Source organism: Callospermophilus lateralis, chromosome X (genome assembly GCF_048772815.1).
Source record: "Callospermophilus lateralis isolate mCalLat2 chromosome X, mCalLat2.hap1, whole genome shotgun sequence".
In the NCBI taxonomy this organism is placed as follows: Eukaryota; Metazoa; Chordata; class Mammalia; order Rodentia; family Sciuridae; genus Callospermophilus; species Callospermophilus lateralis.
Genome location: NC_135325.1, coordinates 97,657,263 through 97,675,997, shown reverse-complemented (window position 1 = coordinate 97,675,997; position 18,735 = coordinate 97,657,263).

Sequence of the window (18,735 nt, the reverse complement as noted above, 5' to 3'; positions counted from 1 at the left end):
ATCCACCTGCCCCAACCTCCAGAGCCACTGGGATTACAGGTGTGTGCCACCACACCTGGCTGACAATTATTAAATTGGACTTGACTTTGACAAATTATGGAATCCCTATGCCATAACTTCTCCATTGGCACTTGAACCATATACCATAGTAACATAGCTTTCAAGTATATCTGAATACTTGAAACCATAAGGATATTCTGACTCTTAACTCTCACTTTCTTCATGTTTACTCGATCATCAGAGCCCTGTAAATTGGGTTAAAATGTAATTCTATTGTCCTTGATACTTGATTAGACGTCATCAAGCTCCTGACCATTTATTCCTTCTACTTCCAATTTCTCCCACCAAGGTAGTATTTAAAAAATCAATTTGGCTATCTCATGCTTCCATTAACATTTTCCTCTATGATAAAGTCCAAACCCTGTTAAAAAAAAAGAAAAGAAAAGAAATTTTATTGGTTTGCTAGCAAAGAAGAATACATAGTGGACTCCTGTCCTAAAGACTATGATTCTAACTGCTAGGATTGTAACTGTGGGCTTTTTTAAAAGATATTTTTAGTTGTAGATGAAAATAACTTTATTTTATTTATTTTTTAAATGCGGTGCTCAAACCCAGTGCCTCACACTTATTAGGCAAGCACTCTACCGCTGAGCCACAACCCCAGCCCAACAGTGGGCTTTTAAGACTCAACTCCAGTTGAGCCCTATCAGGATTCCAATTTTTGCTTAACCTTGAAAGAGAGCTCTTTCTGGTGCCAGTCTGAAGCCAAAAAATAGAGACTGGGCCTAGGAAAGGAAGAAAGTTCATTTTGCTCCCCTACCACCTAAGATTTTTCATTCTTGAAATGATCTTGCAGATCTCAAGAACACCAGCTGATAATCATGAACCCAATCCTGTACATAGGTACCTAAATGAGAATTTTCAAAGGGATATACAGTGGTTCCATAGATCTCAGTCCTTAGACTGCCAACTCCATAGCTCTGGGCCTAAGGGGAGGCAGAACATCATGGCATAAGGAGGAAAGCAGCTCAGGAGAGGGCAACAAGGAAGCAGACACAGCTAAAGTCCAAATCCTCTTAACATGACATATAAAATTCTGATCCAGGCATAGTGGTGCAAACCTGTAATCCCAGCAATTCAGGAGACTGAGACAGGAGGATCTCAAGTTCAAGGCCAGGGCCAACAACTTGAGGAGACCCTGTTTAAAAAAATAACAACAGAAAAGCCTTAATGAGGCCCTGTATCCAAAAAAAATTTTTTTAAAGGCTGTGTTAAATCCCCACTTCAAAACAAACAACAAAAACAAAAAACCAAAAACAAACAAACAAACAAAAAAACCTGTCCTCTTTCTGGCCCTCATATACTTCTTATACAACTTCATCTCCTATCACTGTTCCCAATAGCCTGTCCCCTATGCAGACAATGCTCTGGGCACCTTGAATTTCTTACCATCCTATAAGCACAGTACATTGCCTAATGCCCTTCTAATTCACAAAATCTGTTCCCTTAACCTGACACACTTGCCTGCATTATTCCATCACCGTGTACATCCACAAGAAAATAATTTTAAAAAATAACTATGCATAAATGGCAGAAAGATCAATAGAGGGAAGGGAGCAGGGGGAAGGAAAGGTACTGGGGACTGAATTAGAACAAGATATATTCCATGCTCTTATAATTATGTCAAAATGGATTCTACTGTCATCTGTAAATAAAAAGAGCCAATTAAAAAATATACTCTTTTGTGAAATCTTCCTTAAGTTCCTATGAAGAATTCTTCCCCTGTACTCCCATAGTATCCTGGGCACACAATTATCATAGTACCTAGGTTACTTGTGATGACCACTCTACATTGTCAGTTTTTCTCTTTCTCCTGAGCATCTTGAAGGGAATACCACATCATTTCCATTTCTGTATCTTAAATGTATAGCACAGGGCCTGGCCCAAAGTGTTGCTAAATAAGTGTTTATTATGTAAATGAATGGCTACTGATAATCAACAAGTAGCGGTTAGGCTCCTTTTATTCCTCCATTCTTTTGTTTTTTGGTTTTTTGTTTGTTTGGGTTTTGGTACCAGGGATGAACCCAGGGATGCTAACCGTTGAGTCACACCATCCATTCTTTATTTGAAGCTTTTATCTAAGTATTTAGGGAATTTAAAATTGGGAAAAAAATTTGTCTTTCCTTGAGAGCTGTTGACCATTTGTGGATATGAGAAAACACAATTGACCAGCAAAGTATATTTTTCAGTCTTTGGGCAGCAATGAATTTCTCTTTGCACCAACTCTACTCCTAATGTTTATTTTATCTCTGTACCACACCACTTATAATTTTACATTATATCAACTATATTACCTAGAAGTTAGAATTTATTTTCCCCTTTCCTCCTTTATCCCCTTCCCCTTGGCTTTATCCCACACCGAGGGCTGATTTTCATTGCTTGTGTTGAAGGAAACTGCCAACCCATTACGCAATTTACACCAGAATGCTGGTAATAAAATAGGACCTTCTCCAAGGTCATTCATATACTGTCTGATATCTGGGAAAGTGCTGAGAGAAAAATAGGTAGATAACTCAATCTGTCATGTGGATCTAAGGAGACTGTACAAATACCTCATTTCCATAACAACATTGTACTTGGTGTCCTAACATAATAAATGAATGTGCTATGACTGAAGACTAAACAGAGGCTAATGGTAAATGCATTAATTAGCGACCTGTTTACACTTCTCCTGGGAAGGATAGCCATTTGTTACAGCTGCTGTCATGCAAGAATACTGACTGCCTTTGGGTCCTCACTCTTGAGAATGCATATAAATTTGTGAGATTCTCCCACATTATCATATGCTGACAGGCATTAATGACAATAATGAAGGCAGAAGAGCTTGATTCAAACACACAAATGATTAGAGTTGATAATAGATATGTGAACAGGGCGCTCATTAATGAATTTATTAATGATGCAGAGTTGGAAGTTTAAAAAGAGGTGTCTAGACATGTATTTATAGCACTTCCACCTCCTTCAATCAAAGATAATTCTTCTATCTCTTTGATTTATCCACCTTTTAGTTATATACCTAAGAAAGCAGAATATTCACATTCTGGTAAGAGAAATCCAGAAAAAAGAGAATAGATCCAGCTCTATGAAATTAATGACAATTATGAATGAGAAAAGTGTCTGAAATCAAAAGATCACCAGCTCTTGTTTTAGGAAATGTGTTATGATAGATGCAAATTAGAGGGTTTATTCGGAGCAGAAGGAGCATTTACTAATCATGCATAAGCCTAGTTGAAATCTTCAAGTTTAGAAAAAGAAGAGTGTAGTATTACTAATTTGCCTCCCATATTATTGATTTCTTAGATAACTACACCCTTGACAAATAGTCACATTATAATGAGGAAAACAGCACATGTTGATGACACACTTATTTATTATCTTTTTTGTTAGGATTGAACAGCCAAATCTTTCTATTTCTGAATCAAGAGAGGACAACAGTGGGAGGCTTAGGCAAGAGGACTGCAAATTCAAGAGCAGCCCCAGCAACATAGGGAGATCCTGTCTCAAAAAATGTTTAAAAAGACCAGGGATGTGACTCAGTGGTTAAGTGCCTCTGGGTTCAATCCCCAGTACCAAAAAAAAAAAAAAAAAGAGAGAGAGAGAGAAGGGGGGGTGAGAATACAAGGGAATACCATTGTTTTCACAGAGTGGGGCCTTGTAATCACTCAACTGTTTGCACTACAAAACCAGTTTGACCAACCTGTAGATAAGTTTTCCTAGGGACATAAGTACAGAGTGTCAAAACAGCTGGTTGGGGCAAACAATTAAAAAGACAACTGGTTTGTTCAGTGCAGGAAACAACAAAGTCAATCACATGATTAAATTAGTCTTTCACTAATTATTTCACTGAAGAGACCTATCACTTCAAGTAAAGTTCTCAGGAGTTCCGAGTAAGTATAATCATATTAAACAGAGAACAGTCTAGTAGTTCTACCAAGTTGCATTACCAAACTGAGAATCCGAATAGCTAAATGATAGATGTAGCTATGTATTCTGAGGACTATGACAGAGAAGGAGATCTCTGCCATATTTCCATATGTTCTTCACACATCAAAAAATGTATAATGCCATGTAAGGGCCCCAGAATGAAGACAGAGAGATTACATTTTTAAGAGAATGATTACCCACTTAAGCAGTGAGGCTTTTTTTAGGGTCTGTTTTAATAGGAATATCATTTGAATTAAGAGGAAAATGAAGCTGTAACACGAGAGGCCTAACACTAGCCCTGAGGTTGGTCTCAGAACTAAGAGACAGATGGCTTCCTGTTCCTCTCAGAAGCTTTTATGTTTTGAACATGTTGATTATTTCATTCTGCTAAGATTCTGAATGCTCTATGATACATGATCAGGAAGTCCCCCCAGAAAACATACAGGATATGGACAGTTTCCAGCTGCCTCTTGTTGCCTTCATGTTATAGAGCCTTATTTGTAAACCATAATTGGGACTATATTCAGGGTCCTGTTGCCTCTGGGCCCAAACAGAGACAAATCAACAGGCAGTATCAAGGGTTCAGCTATAATTTGGAGCTAGGGCTCAGAACCAGGAGATCCACTTCAGCAGATCACCAAGGCTACAAAGCAAATGTGATGGTTAGGCACATCTCTGTGTTTCCAGATGCTTGGCATTACAGAGAAACAAACTTTCACTTTTCCTAAATAGCTGGCTGGTAATGGAACAGTTCAGTCCACACAACCACACTGGATATGCATCAAAAACCAAGTTTATCCACTTACTTATTTCTTCATTACTGTAAGAAGCATTTATTAGGTATATAGTATGTGCCAAGCATTATGTTGGGTGTTAAGGATAGAGCAGTAAATAAAACACAGCTTCTGACTTGGCAGGGATTATTTTGTTTGAGCTAGAAGAAGTAGAATGAACAGGTTGACCTTGCAACCAAAGTACCTAGGGTATAAATCCTGGTTCTTCCATTTACTTGCTTTATCAAGTCACTTCCCCTCTCTTAGAGCCTTCATTTCTTCATCTGAAAAACTGGGTTAAAACCAAATGATTTGGGCTGTGGCTGTGGCTCAGCAGTAGCATACTTGCCTGGCATGTGTGAGGCACTGGGTTCGATTCTCAGCACCACATATAAATAAATAAATTAAATAAAGGTCTATCAACAACTAAAGATATATTTTAAAAAATGACTCATTGGGGTTTGCTTGAAACTTAAATGGATTAATGTATATAAAGAATTTAGAACAATGTCTGTCACATGGTAAGCACTACAGAAGGGAATGTTCTTATTAACTTGTTCCGTTGTACTGCTGATAATTCTGGAAACAACAATCCACAATCCATAAATTATCACTTCCAAGGTACAATATGGCTCTTCTTACCACTCACAGTGGGGATTTTCCTACCCGTGAGGTAAAGAGGCCACTATAACTACATGATCTACTGCCATTCAAGTCTAATGCAAACCTGTGGCATTTCTTGGCCTCAATTACCTCATCTGTAAATAAGAGCTTGTAACTAGATGATTCGGTAGTAGTGATTAAAAACTTTGGTTTCAAATAATGACTTTGCTACTTACTAGATCTTGAGCAAGTTAATCTGAGGAGGGTTTTTTTGTTTTTTTTTTTGTTTTGTTTTGTTTTTTTTTTTGTCTTTGTGTGCTACAATTTCACTATGATGTGTTTAGAAACAGATTTGGGGTAGGGGAGGAGTTACTAGGGATTGAACCCAGGCAGACTTTACCACTGAGTTACATCCCCAGTCCTTCTTAACTTCTATTTTGAGGCAGGGCCTCATTAAGTTGCTTATGGTCTGTATAATTTGCTGAGGCTGGCCTCGAACTTGCAATCCTCCTACCTCAGCCCCCAGAGTTGCTGGGATTACAGGCTTGTGACACCACATGGGGCTTATTCTTACTCATTCTAAGCAGGACTGAATCAAAAGACTAAAGACTGAATCTAAAGACTCATATCCTTAACCAATTTTGGAAATTTCTGTTATTATCTCTTTTAAAAAAAAAAAAAAAAAGGCCTCTCAGGGCTGAGGCTGTAGCTCAGTGGTAGAGTGCTTGCCTTGCATATGCAAGGCACTGGGTTCAATCCTCAGCAACACATAAAAATAAAAATAAAGAAGGCCTCTTCCTCATCCTGTCTAGTTCCTCCTTTACTCATTTTAGACATATATTGGACTTTTTCCCCTATCTTTCATGTATCTTAACTGCTCTTCAAGGGTCTCAGTGGTTTAAATGCAAACCCTAAAATATCAAGATTTATGCCCTTTTGTTTCCGAAAGCTTGGTCCTTGTCCCCGATGCCAATTCATGTCAATTTAATAATAAGGACATGGTTTTGAGAAAAAAGAAAAAGAAGGTTTATTGCTTTGCTAGCAGAGGAGAAGCACAGAGAAATCTAGGCTTTTCTCCAGGGACTCCAGGCTGTTTTTCTGCCCGTCCGGGAAAATAGGACTTTTTTTAAAATTTTTTTTCAGTTATAGATGAACACAATGCCTTTATTTTATTTATTTATTTTTATGTGGTGCCGAGAATCAAACCCAGTGCCTCACATATGCTAGGCAAGTGCTCTACCACTGATCCACAACCTCAACCCCAAAACAGGACTTTTTAAAGAAGTTTTTCAATGGCTGCATTCCAGGTGTGCCCTGATGATGTGTTGAAATTCACTTGTTAATTTGGAAGATAGTCAATTCCAAGTTGTTCTAGTGACATCTCCTTCCTGTGAGCACAGATAACTCAGGGGAATCTTGTTCCCTGCCCCCAGGTTAGGGAGGTGAAAAGGGAGAAGAGGAAAAGAAAAATGTGTCCCTATTAAAATAAGCAGCAAGGGCTATGTTCAAAAGGTGAAGTGGACCACTGTTACATTTTGCCTACAAAATCCCTGTCAACTTAGTCAAACAGACAATTCAGTCAAATATTTTGGCTATTTTTTAAACTTGACTAGTTAACTGAGTGAACTAAGTTACACTGTTTTAGGTGTCCTAAAGATGTTCATAAAGAATAATGTCCACAGAGAGGGAGGTGGGAAGTGCTGAGGAGTGACATTGGCCAAATTATATCCTCACATTGTATGTATGTACAAATATGCCACTACAAATCCCATCATTATGGCTGGGCATGGTGGCGCACACCTGTAATCCCAGCCGCTCTGGGAGGCTGAGACAGGAGAATTGAGAGTTCAAAGCCAGCGTCAGCAAAAAAGTGAATTGCTAAGCAAATCAGAGAGATCCTGACTCTAAATACAATATAAAAATAGGACTGGGGATGTGACTCAGTGTTTAAGTGCCTCTGAGTTCAATCCCCGGTACCCAAAAGAAAAAAAGAAAAAAAAAAAAATCCCATCCTTATGTACAACTGTAATGCACCAAAAAAAAAGGGAAAAAATAATGTCCAGCCAAGGATTTCCAAAGTTATTCTCAGATCAAAAGCTAGTTCTCATTTTGGGTAAGGACATGAAAATTGTAAGTGAAATGGAGATGCTTTCTGCAAGTATTACTCATCTTCCAAGTTAGATGTTAGAAAATATTTGCTAAAGCTTTTAAAAACAAGCTTATACTGACATTATACACGACAGAGGATGATTAAGATGGTACTTTTAAAGTTAATTATTTATTTCCAAAATGGAGGAAAATCTCTTTAAAATACTTTGTAGGGGAGGGCAGAAGGATGATGGGGAGGAGGCGAACCGAGCTGCGGACAGACAGACAGATCCACTGACAGGGGCACGTATGGACTGCCTGACTCGACCTGGCGCAGGGCTCCGGCCTTCATCACCGAGCAGAGGTTGAGTGCCTTGGAGCTGCTGTCACCCAGTTACGCTGTTCGTCAGGGACTAGGCCTCCTCCTGGATCTCCTTCTGGGGCTGCACCACCAGCTCAGCAGTGCCTCCCTAGGCCAGGAACTCAATGCAGCGCAGTTTCTGAGCTGGGGTCCTTGGCAAGGCCGGGTTAGCGAGCGGTCCTAAAGACACTGAGCTCAGAACCGCACCCCACGCCACCTCCTGCGTTCCACCTCCACATACCCTCCCATGGGGACACATACTCCAGAGACTCCCCACTCCCGCACTTGGCTCTAACACGTGCCATTGGAACCAGAGGCCTTCCAGCAACTGACCTACACACCTTGACGTCAGTCACACTCATTTGTTCCCACTCCCAGACCCCAGTGCATGTACACAACACATTCTTTACATAGGCACACACCACGTACAAACTTGTCCCCAGGATAGACCCCCAGATGTATGTACCCAATACACATTCTCCACAACATCATGTACAGGATGATGTTGTGGTCATAGGTGATATGCATAAGTCATAGGTGATATGCATCCATTACAGGTGATAAGCATCGCCCCCAGCCCCTGTAGTTATAAAAGAAAAAAAAACATTTTGTAGTTGTCAGATTCAATACAAAAGATTACCTTTAAGTCAATACAAAAAGTATCAATCGCCTTCTTATAATGTGCCCAGCACTGTGTATGATTCTAAGGATATATAGAAAATCAAACAGGTGGCCATATTATAAGCTTATATAGAAAATCAAACATGCGGCTCTTGTCGTTAAGGAATTTGTAGTTTCCTTAGGAAAACACATGTGAACCACATGAAAGAGGGAAGAACAGAAAGAAAAACACTTTCATCTACTCTCTACTATGTACTGGATATGTTCACATCTGATCTTCACTGCATTCTTGAAAGATATGTTATCCATTCATTTATTCATTCACTTAAATGAGGTAGATATGCTCAAGGTTGCACCACTAGCAAGAGAATAAGTTCAGACTCAACTGAATTCCAGAGCCATTTTCACTAGACCACATTGCCAAATGTTTAATTAAATCCTACAGACTAAGAGTAAGTAAGAAGTACTGACAGGAGAGGCAGTCAAATTCACAGAATTTATAGTCAGACTGACCTGAGTTCAAGTACCAGCTGTGTGACTTTGGACAAACTACTTCCTGAGTCTCTTTCCTTATTTTCCCAATAGTTACAGTAACTAAATGAAATAATGTAAATAAAGGACTCCATGTGTTTCCCATAAAATGATAAATAGCAAATATTAGTATAATACTAGTTTAAAAAGCCATTTGAAAACCTAAAGCTAATTTGTTCACTTCTGCATTCTAAGGGAGGAGAGGAATATTTCAAACCAGTAGGAATATGTTCCCTTAACCTCACAGAGATTTGTAGGAAAGAAGAAAAACACAATGAATACCATCTGCCAGTTATCTTGTGCTGCTAAAGTAAGAGGCTCTGGAAAAGATGGGCTTCTGTACATAAAAGACCCTTTGAATGTGCAAAAGGAGGCCCTAACCTATTGTAAAGTGGAAAGCCAAATTGTTGTCAGTAACATGACAATATAAAACCTCTGCATCTTGAATTGACAACTGAATAACAAATAATAGCAGTGGTTGAGGTGTGGGGGTACATGCCAGTAATCCTACAACTTGGGAGGTGGAAGCAAGAGGTTCCCAAGTTCTATGCCAGCTTCAGCAATTTATAGAGGCCCTAAACAACTTAGGAAGACTCTGTCTCAAAAATTTAAAAGATAAAATAAAATAAAAAAGGGCTGGGTATATACCTCAGTGGTAAAGTGCCCCTGGATTCAATCCCCACTGCCAAATAAATAAATAAATAGTGGTGGGAGCTCAAAGAGAGGGAGATAAGGTGGGAGTGATCTGTGACAATTCATGCTGCTGATCAAGTTTCATTCAGCAAATTTGGCTGCATAGAAGGCCTTCTTTCTTTATTGCTTCATGGGCATTGCTTTCAAACCTTGCCAGATAAGAGAGGCTCAAGTTTTCTACCATCAGAAAGCAGCCTTCTCTGCTAGAACTTTAGAACAAGCTGTTAAAAAGAAGCTAGAATGCTGGGCATGGCGGTGGACACCTGTAATCCCAGCAACTCAGGAGCTACTGAGGCAAGAGGATTGCAAGTACCAGGCCAGCCGGGGCAACTTAGTGAGACCCTGTATCAAAATAAAATTTGAAAATAAGGCTGGGGATATAGCTCATTGGTAAAGTGCCCCTGAATTCAATCCCCAGTACAAAAAATAAATAAATAAAAGTGTGGGGAGAGGTGAACTAGAATAATCACAGAGGGTTGCCTGAAGGAGATATGTTTTGTGGAGGACTTGACAAAGTGGATTGGAGTAAATGTACAGTGAGAATTGAGAAAGGAAGATTCCAGGGAAAATGATGGAAATAGAAATAACACTTGAATAACATATGAATCTAGAAAAGAAGTCTGTCTTGGAAAGAAAAGTTCCTAGCTCCTTCTTAAGTATAGCTATCAAGGGGCTGGGGATGTGGCTCAAGCAGTAGCGCGCTTACCTGGCATGCGTGCGGCCCGGGTTCGATCATCAGCACCACATACAAACAAAGATGTTGTGTCTGCCGAAAACTAAAAAAATAAATATTAAAAAAAAGTATAGCTATCAAGATAATCCTAGTATTCTTTTCTTTCTTTCTTTTTTTTTTTTTTTTTTTGTACCAGGGTGCTTAACCACTGAGCAACATCCCCAGCCCTTTTTTAAAATATTTTATTTAGAGACAGAGTCTCACAAAGTTGCTCAGGGCCTCGCTAAATTGATGAGGATAGCTTTGAACTTGCAATCCTCCTGCCCCAGCCTCTCAAGCTGCTGGGATTTCAAGTGTGCACCACCACACCTGGCTCCCAGTATTCTTTTGATTTCCATACCAAGGGAAAAGAAAGCTAATGACCAAGCATCTCTGTTGGGCTGGGGGAGAAGAAAAAAGGCAGAACTGGTATAAAAATGGATGCCTCCCTCCAAATGTAGGCCTGGTAAATTTCCCCTATATCAGGTCACAAGTTGGGCTATATGTGGGTTATATAGCCTGTGAAAAGCAGGTAAGACTCCTGCTGTCATACAGATATATGAAACAAAAAAGTAATAACAACATTATCTTAAGCAAGATAGAAGTTTCTTTTTCATTCATGAAAAGAAATCTAGAGATAGGTAGTCCAGGATTGTTTTTATGGTATGTTCACAGTCACTGGGGGCCCAGGTCTACCCTGCTTTTCCATTATCCCTAGCTCATTGCCTCTTATTCCAAGACGGCTACTCAAGCTTATTTTGGCTCACAGTTTTATAGGTTACAGTCCATGATCAATTAGTCCCATTATTTTGGGCCTTTGGTGAGGGAGTACATTATGGTGGAAGTGTGTAGCACAGCAAAACACTCACTTCATGGCCTGGAAGCAAAAGGGGGAGAGGAAGAGACCAGAATCCCATAATCCCTTTGAAGGACATGCCCCCAGTGACTTAAGGACCTCCCCCAAGGTTCTATTTCCTAAATGTTCCACTATCTCCCAACAGTACCAACCTGAGGACCAAACCTTTAATACATGGACATTGGGAGAACATTAAACATTCAAACTATAGTATGATGTCTATGAAAGCTCTTTGAAATATAGTAAAAAAGCAGTATACTTATAATGGTGGTAGGGCAAGTTGCTTTGTCAGGTCCCAGAAAAGTATTAGAAAAGTCTCTGAGAATTCTGGGACATCTTTTATGGAACTAGGCTAAGTAAATTTTACCCACCAAAAAAATCATTGTTTTTTGTCTGGTATAAAGAATAGCAGAGAGAAGTTGTTTTTGGTAAAAGTCCCTGGGAAAACCCCTTTAAGAGGAATGTACAATCAGGCATGGTGGCAGTTGCCTGTAATCCCAGCAACTGGAGAGACTGAGGAAGGAGAATTGCAAATTTGAAGCCAGCCTCAGCAATGTAGCAAGGCCAGGGATTTTCTGCACCAGGGATTGAACCCAGGGGTGCTTTTACCACTGAGCTATATCCCCATCCCTTTTTACATTTTATTTAGAGATAGGGTCTTGCTAAGTTGAATGTATATCTTTCCAAACAAAACCATGTTATAAGGAAACCTTTCATCACCAGACTATGTCTTAGAGTAGTTAAAACCTGCAGGCCTTACACAGAAAACTAACTGATGCAATTTGATTGCATGACAGCAGCTTGAATTTAGATACTGTATCAGTGAAGGTTTGCCAGAAAAACAGAACCAATAGAATATATGCATGTGTATAATAAGAGATTTATTTTAAGGAATTGGCTCATGCAAATGTGGAGGCTGGCAAGTCCAAAATCTACAGGGCAGGCTAAGAGAATTTCTGTGTTAGTCTTAAGGCAGAATTCGTTCTCAAGAAAACCTCAGTTTCTTTTAAGTTTTCAACTGACCAGATGAGACCTCCCGTATTATGGAGGATAACCTGCTTTATTTAAAATCAGTTGAGCTATTAATCACATCTATAAAATACCTTCACACCAACATGTAAACTGCATGTAATCTGGTATTTGACCAAACAGCTGGATACCATTGAATAATTCATTTTAAGTTGAAACATAAAATTGACCATCAAAGGTATCAATACTATGATAAAAATGGAAGTGTCTGGTCAGCTTTTGATTATTTGTTCTTTAAAAAGGAATAGTCACATTTTGCATGGAATGCCCAGTCGCTGAATTCCTGGACATCCTTTACCCCTAAAACATCTGGTCACCTTTCTACATAATTAGGCCTCCAGGCCACATCTATCTGGCTCTATAATGGAAGTTGTGGGAGATTATCAGACAGAAGCTGAATTTTCTTTTGTACCAGAGATTAAACCCAGGGATCCTTTTACCCCTGAGTCACATCTCCAGCCCTTTTTACTTTATTTGGAGACAGGATCTTACTAAGTTGCTTAGGGCCTTGCTAAGTTACTAAGGCTGGCTTTGAACCTGAGATCCTCCTGCCTCAGCCTCCCAAGTAGCTGAGATTACAGGTGTGCACCACAGCACACAGCTATAACCTGAAATTGTTTGAGGAATACCTAAGGCAATAGGACACAAACTCAAGCATTGCTATAGTTGCTGAACTTGCAAGGACCTGCTAATAAGAAGTGTTGTCTACCTTACAAACAGAGGAGAAAGACCCAGCTCATTCTGCTCTAATGGACTGACCCAAATCCTGCCTAGAGTGATGAGAAACCATTACCCTTAAGACTCTTCTTTGCCTACAGAGCCCCTCTTTCTTCTCCATTATGTCTCTAGAGGAACTACAAATGGCCTTAAAGTTTGCCTGGATTTATATCTATATTCTATGAGTCTGTGTCTACATTTATTTAGAGAAAGTACCTATTTTACTCTCCCCAGAAAGTAGAAAATTAATATTTCAGCTAATCTAATAATTTTCTTAAGAATGATTTTCTCTAAAGAATCTTACCTGGGCTGGGGATGTGGCTCAAGTGGTAGCGCGCTCGCCTGGCATGCGTGCGGCCCGGGTTCAATCCTCAGCACCACGTACAAACAAAGATGTGTCCGCCAAGTACTAAAGAATAAATATTTAAAAAAAAATAATCTTACCTGCAAATCTACAATGATTGACAGATAGATGCAAAGCTTCTATGAATTTAAAATAGAGGCTCCTCCCCCAACCTCTCTAGGCTCCTCATTCATCATGCTCCCTTGGGGTGGGGGAGGGGGGCTCTTATGAGAGCTTCTCAGAACCCTGAGGGTTCTGCCAGAGCATAGTCCAAAACTCCAGTTGCAATGGAAAAATTCTACATATCTAACCAACAAGCATGGATGTGCATAAGGGAAGCAATACTATATTTAGGGAAAACTTAACTCTGGAAATTCCATATCTTTACATCTACCATGTTTGGGCAGGCACTTGCCTTCATTAGGTCTCTAAAACTATAATGATTATACTGTCCTCAAATAATTACTGATATGATTATATGTAATAGAGTATTTTTAAAGGTCTATGAAAGCTAGGTTTATTTACCACAAGGATACTTTGGAAATCAAAAGTAATGTGATATCCTTCAAGCTGGCCACAGTGAGTAAGAAGATTCTGTAGCTATAGCATTTGGACTCATAAATTGTTGAGGAGGGGAAGCTGCCCAGGTCAGCCACTGCCTCCTGAGTTGTATGGCTGAAAGAAAACTATATTAAGCTCAATAAACCTGTCTGAGTTAGTTGATCCTCTGGCACATTTTTTTCCTCTTTAATTAAACTGATCAGCTGAAAGAAGCTAACTAAATCTATTTTGTTGGGACAAAATAGATTATACAAAGTCAAATGCATGACTTCATGGTAGGATATGGCAGAACCTTAACATAAATAATGAATCTCTAAAGGGCTTTATAATATATAACATCACAAACCTTTATTTAGTAGATCCACATTTTGTGTAATACATACATAACACAATTTGAGAAATTCTGCCTCACAGAGATACATAGTACAGAGCAGTTTTATTATTGCTGTTTATCAGAATGTCCTATCTACTACTTGTCCTTAATCCTAAAAGATCCTGAGAGACCTCCAGAATGCTTCAAAGAGTGCCATTAGAAAGCTTCACAAAGTGTCATATGATCTTTCCTTAAATGAATTTTAATACCATCTACAATTATACTATACTCAAAATTAAAGCTGAAATGTTTCAATTAAAAATAGAGCACATAAATGGAAATTCAGGAATCAAGAAGCAACTAAGAGGCTTCTTGGCAAAGGGCACCTTCTTGAATAATGACCTTATGTTTCCTTTCAGCTACAGTACTTGCACTTGGAATGGACCTAGCCATGGAGCTTGTTTGGAAACAATGCCTTTGGAATGTTTATGTTAGCCATAAAACCAGGGATTTTCAACCTGGCCATTTTAGGGGTGCATGAAACTGACTTTTTCTTTCCAAATTCTTTTGCACATTTAGACACACCAACACTTCAGTGCCATACCTTACTTATTTAGAACCAACAAAAACCCATGAGGAGGGTATCTAGACCACTGAACAACCCAAACCTGGAGGTCAGTGGCATTGGTATCACCCTGCAAGCAAATACCAAACATTTGTCATCCCACCAAAATTTGTATCAGACTATCATTATCCCATCACATCTATGAAAACTATTATCAGAGGTCTTGTGTCTGACCATCCTGTCTTTCGCAAAGTGACATAGTGATCACCTCAGGATAGTTCTTTCATTGCCAGTGATTCTTAAACTCCAGAATCACCTGGAGGGCTTATTATACACAGCTTGCTAGCCCCCATCTCCAGAGCTTCTGATTCAGTGTCTGCTTGGTACTGATACCAGCATAGTAATAGTCTTCTCTTTGCCCCTGACAGAGTTAGTCTGTGGTCCATACTTCAATATACTGTCATCTTGGACACTTCAGTCAACTGCCATAAAATAAATACTGGTGAATAGGCTGATTTAGACCCAACACATAAGCTTTCTTCAGATGTAGAAAACTTAAGAGAAAGGTTTTATAACACAATCTATTCAGAGAATTATTTTCTAATACTAATATAGTGGTTTCACTAGGAAAATTATTATGAATAATTTATTAAGGAAATAAAACATTTTGTTTAGACCTTTTAACTATAAGTAACATATTACTTAGTGAGAGCAAAAACTAAAAGAATGGATATTCCTAAGTACAAAGCAAATATCTTTGGCTCTATTGATATGCTATAATAAGCTCCATTTCCCAAAACATTTCTCTCCCTCCTTCCTTCTCTCCTCTATTTCATAAAAAACATATAAAAGACCATTCTCTTTCTTATTTGGTCCTGGACTTTGCTGAGATATTTGTAGGGTACTTAGCTCTACTTAAGACTGGAAACTGTCATTGCTTCCTTATTTCATTTAGCAGATATTTACTAAGTACAAATGTGTCAGACATATTGCTAGACATTTAGAGTATCCTTAATGTGTGTGTGTGTGTGTGTGCGCGCGTGCACACACACACACACAAAGGGGTGTGGGGGGAGAGTGTTAGTTTTCCCTCACAGTCAACAAAGCAATCATAAAATACAAAGAACACAGAGTATAAGGAAATCACATATAAAAGGGTTACCTAGCCCAGATTTGAAAACGGGGGATAGATAGTTGGGCAGTCAAATTCCCCCCCCCCAAAAAAAGAGTCACCTAAAACGAATCCTGAACATAAAGTAAAGCTGAGGGAGCAAATAAAGAACACAATGTTTTTGAGAAATTGAAATCATTTTAGTATGGCTGGAGCACAGCATGTGGTGATAGGGTTGGAGTGTAGGGCAAAATAATGGAGAGGAAAAACAAATGGTGATAATGAAAAAAATGTGCATTGTTTCCTCAATACCTTCTTTTTCCATGTGACTTTTATGGAAAAATACAAATTGAGGTGACTAGCTGGTGCACAAAGATACCCTAGTGACTCTGTCTGTGCTGCCTCTCCCTTTTTTTCTTTTAGTGAATCACTCTTCCTCCTCTCCAGTTCTAGGCACTTTGTCCAAACTTTGGCTGCCATACTTTTCACATGAGCCCACATCCCTGGCCATAGTAATTAGCTGAGAAGTAAACAAAACTGACCATGGATAGGACCCTATGTTTCTGGCCATAATGATTAGTCTGGTGCTAGTCATATGACAAAAGACAAACCAATCTGAGTTCTTCCCCAGATGTTATTGGACTAGAGTTGGCAAGGAAAAACCCCTTCCTCTTTGGTCCAAGTGCTAAGTATGTGAACTCAAAGGGAGCAACAGCCATATTCCCTGCCATATAGATAACACTGTCTCCTTAAGAGAATGAAGAGAGAGAGAGAGAGAGAGAGAGAGAGAGAGAGAGAGAGAGAGAGAGAGAGAGATATGAAAGCTTTTGAGATACTAGGTTGTAGTCTCCAAGGTCAACACTGAGGTTGTCCTGTTTTCTGTCTTTCCAAAGTTTATTGCTCAATTCTTTCTCAAAACATTGGTACCACCTGGTTCCCTTCCTATAAAGTCTCTTTTAACTTAAGCTAGTTCTAATTGGGTATCTGCCAAATGCTTGTATGTTCTCTAGTTGGCATGTTCCTCTGAACTGCTTTTCTCAAAATGGGTATGTAAAAGCCATAAATATGTAGCTTATTTCTAACTTGCTAAAGGCTGTTTCTCCATTTCTTCATCTCATTTCTTTACATCTTTATTCATTTTCTCTGTTCTGAAGATTCTGGAATCAGCAACCAAACAGATTCAGGTTCACAGTGGATTGACAAGGCCTCCTCACATCTCCTTTCCTTACTATTCTCTATGGGGCCAATTAGCTATTTAAAAATGAAGGGGAAAATTAATAAAGTGTGCCTTTTCAGAGAAGTTTTCCACATGCTTCTAGCCCCTGCCTAACACCCTAGCAACTAAATGGATGCTCAAGTTTGGGAAGAAAGGAAGTCACAGAACAAAGAACAAAACAGAACCATTCAAGAGCCCACTGTTGACTCCTACTCAACTTGGCAAAACTGAACTCATTGTCTCTCCCCTTTAACTCCCTGTCCTAAATCCCTTGTTTTACCTCATCATTCTGCTAGTCACTAGATATGAAATCTCAGGATTTATCATTACTTCCCATCTCTCTCTCTACAGCCAGTGAGATACTGTTCATGCCCATTTTTTTCTTTGAGATGTCTTTTATAGCCTTTCTTTCTTCTCTGTTATCACTGCCTAAACTCACATCCAGATCTATCATTTCCTCTATGACCAATCTCCCCTTTTATTTTAAAATATAAAGTTGACAGATTTTATATATATATATATATATATATATATATATATATATATATATAGAGAGAGAGAGAGAGAGAGAGAGAGAAAATATATTTTTTTCAAGGTATATAAAATGGGATGATTTGATATGCACATACATTATATAATGATTATCACAACCAAGTTAATTGCCACAGCCATCTCCACCCACACTGTTCATTAGATTCTCAGAACTAATTCATCTTATAACTGTAAGTTTGTATTCTTTGGTAAACATCTGTCCATCTTGTCCACCTCCTAGCCTCTGGCAACCACCATTCTACTCTCTGTTTCTATGAGCTTTACTTTCTTAGATTCCACATATAAAGAAATAATACAGTATATGTCTCTCTGTGCCTAGCTTAATTCACTTAATATAATGTCCTCCAGTTCACTTGTGTCACAAATGAAAGGATTTCCTTCTTTTTTGTGGCTGAGTAATATTGCATTGTGTATGTATGACACATTTTTAATCCATTCATCCATAGATAGACACTTAGGTTGTTTCCATATCATGGCTGTCATGAATAATGCTGCAGTTACACAAGGGCAAAGACATCTGTTTGACATACTGATTTCATTTCCTGTGGATATATAACCAGTAATGATATCACTGGATCATATGATAGTTCTATTTTTCATTTTTTTGAAACCCCATACTGTTTTGCATAATATATATACCAATTTACATTCTCATCAGTGTTGTACAATGCTGCCCTTTTCTCCACATTCTTGACTTTTTATAATAGCTGTCCTAACAGGTATGAGGTATAGCTCATTGGAATTTTGGTTTGCATTTCCCTGATGATTAGTGACATCGATAACCTTTTTGTGTACCTATTGCCCCATGTCTTTTATTTTTCCCTTTTTTTGGGGGGGGTACTGGAGATTGAAGTGGGGGGTGGGTATTCTACCACTGAGCTACATCTCCACCTGTTTTTATTTATTTATTTTTTAACATTTATTTTTTAGTTGTAGGTGGACACAATATCTTTATTTTATTTTTATGTGGTGCTGAGGATTGAACCCAGTGCCTCACACATGCTAGGCGAGCGCTCTACCTCTGAGCCACAACCCCAGATCCCGTTTTTATTTTGAGACAGGGTCTTGTAATTGTTTTGCCTCAGCCTCCCATATCACTGGGATTA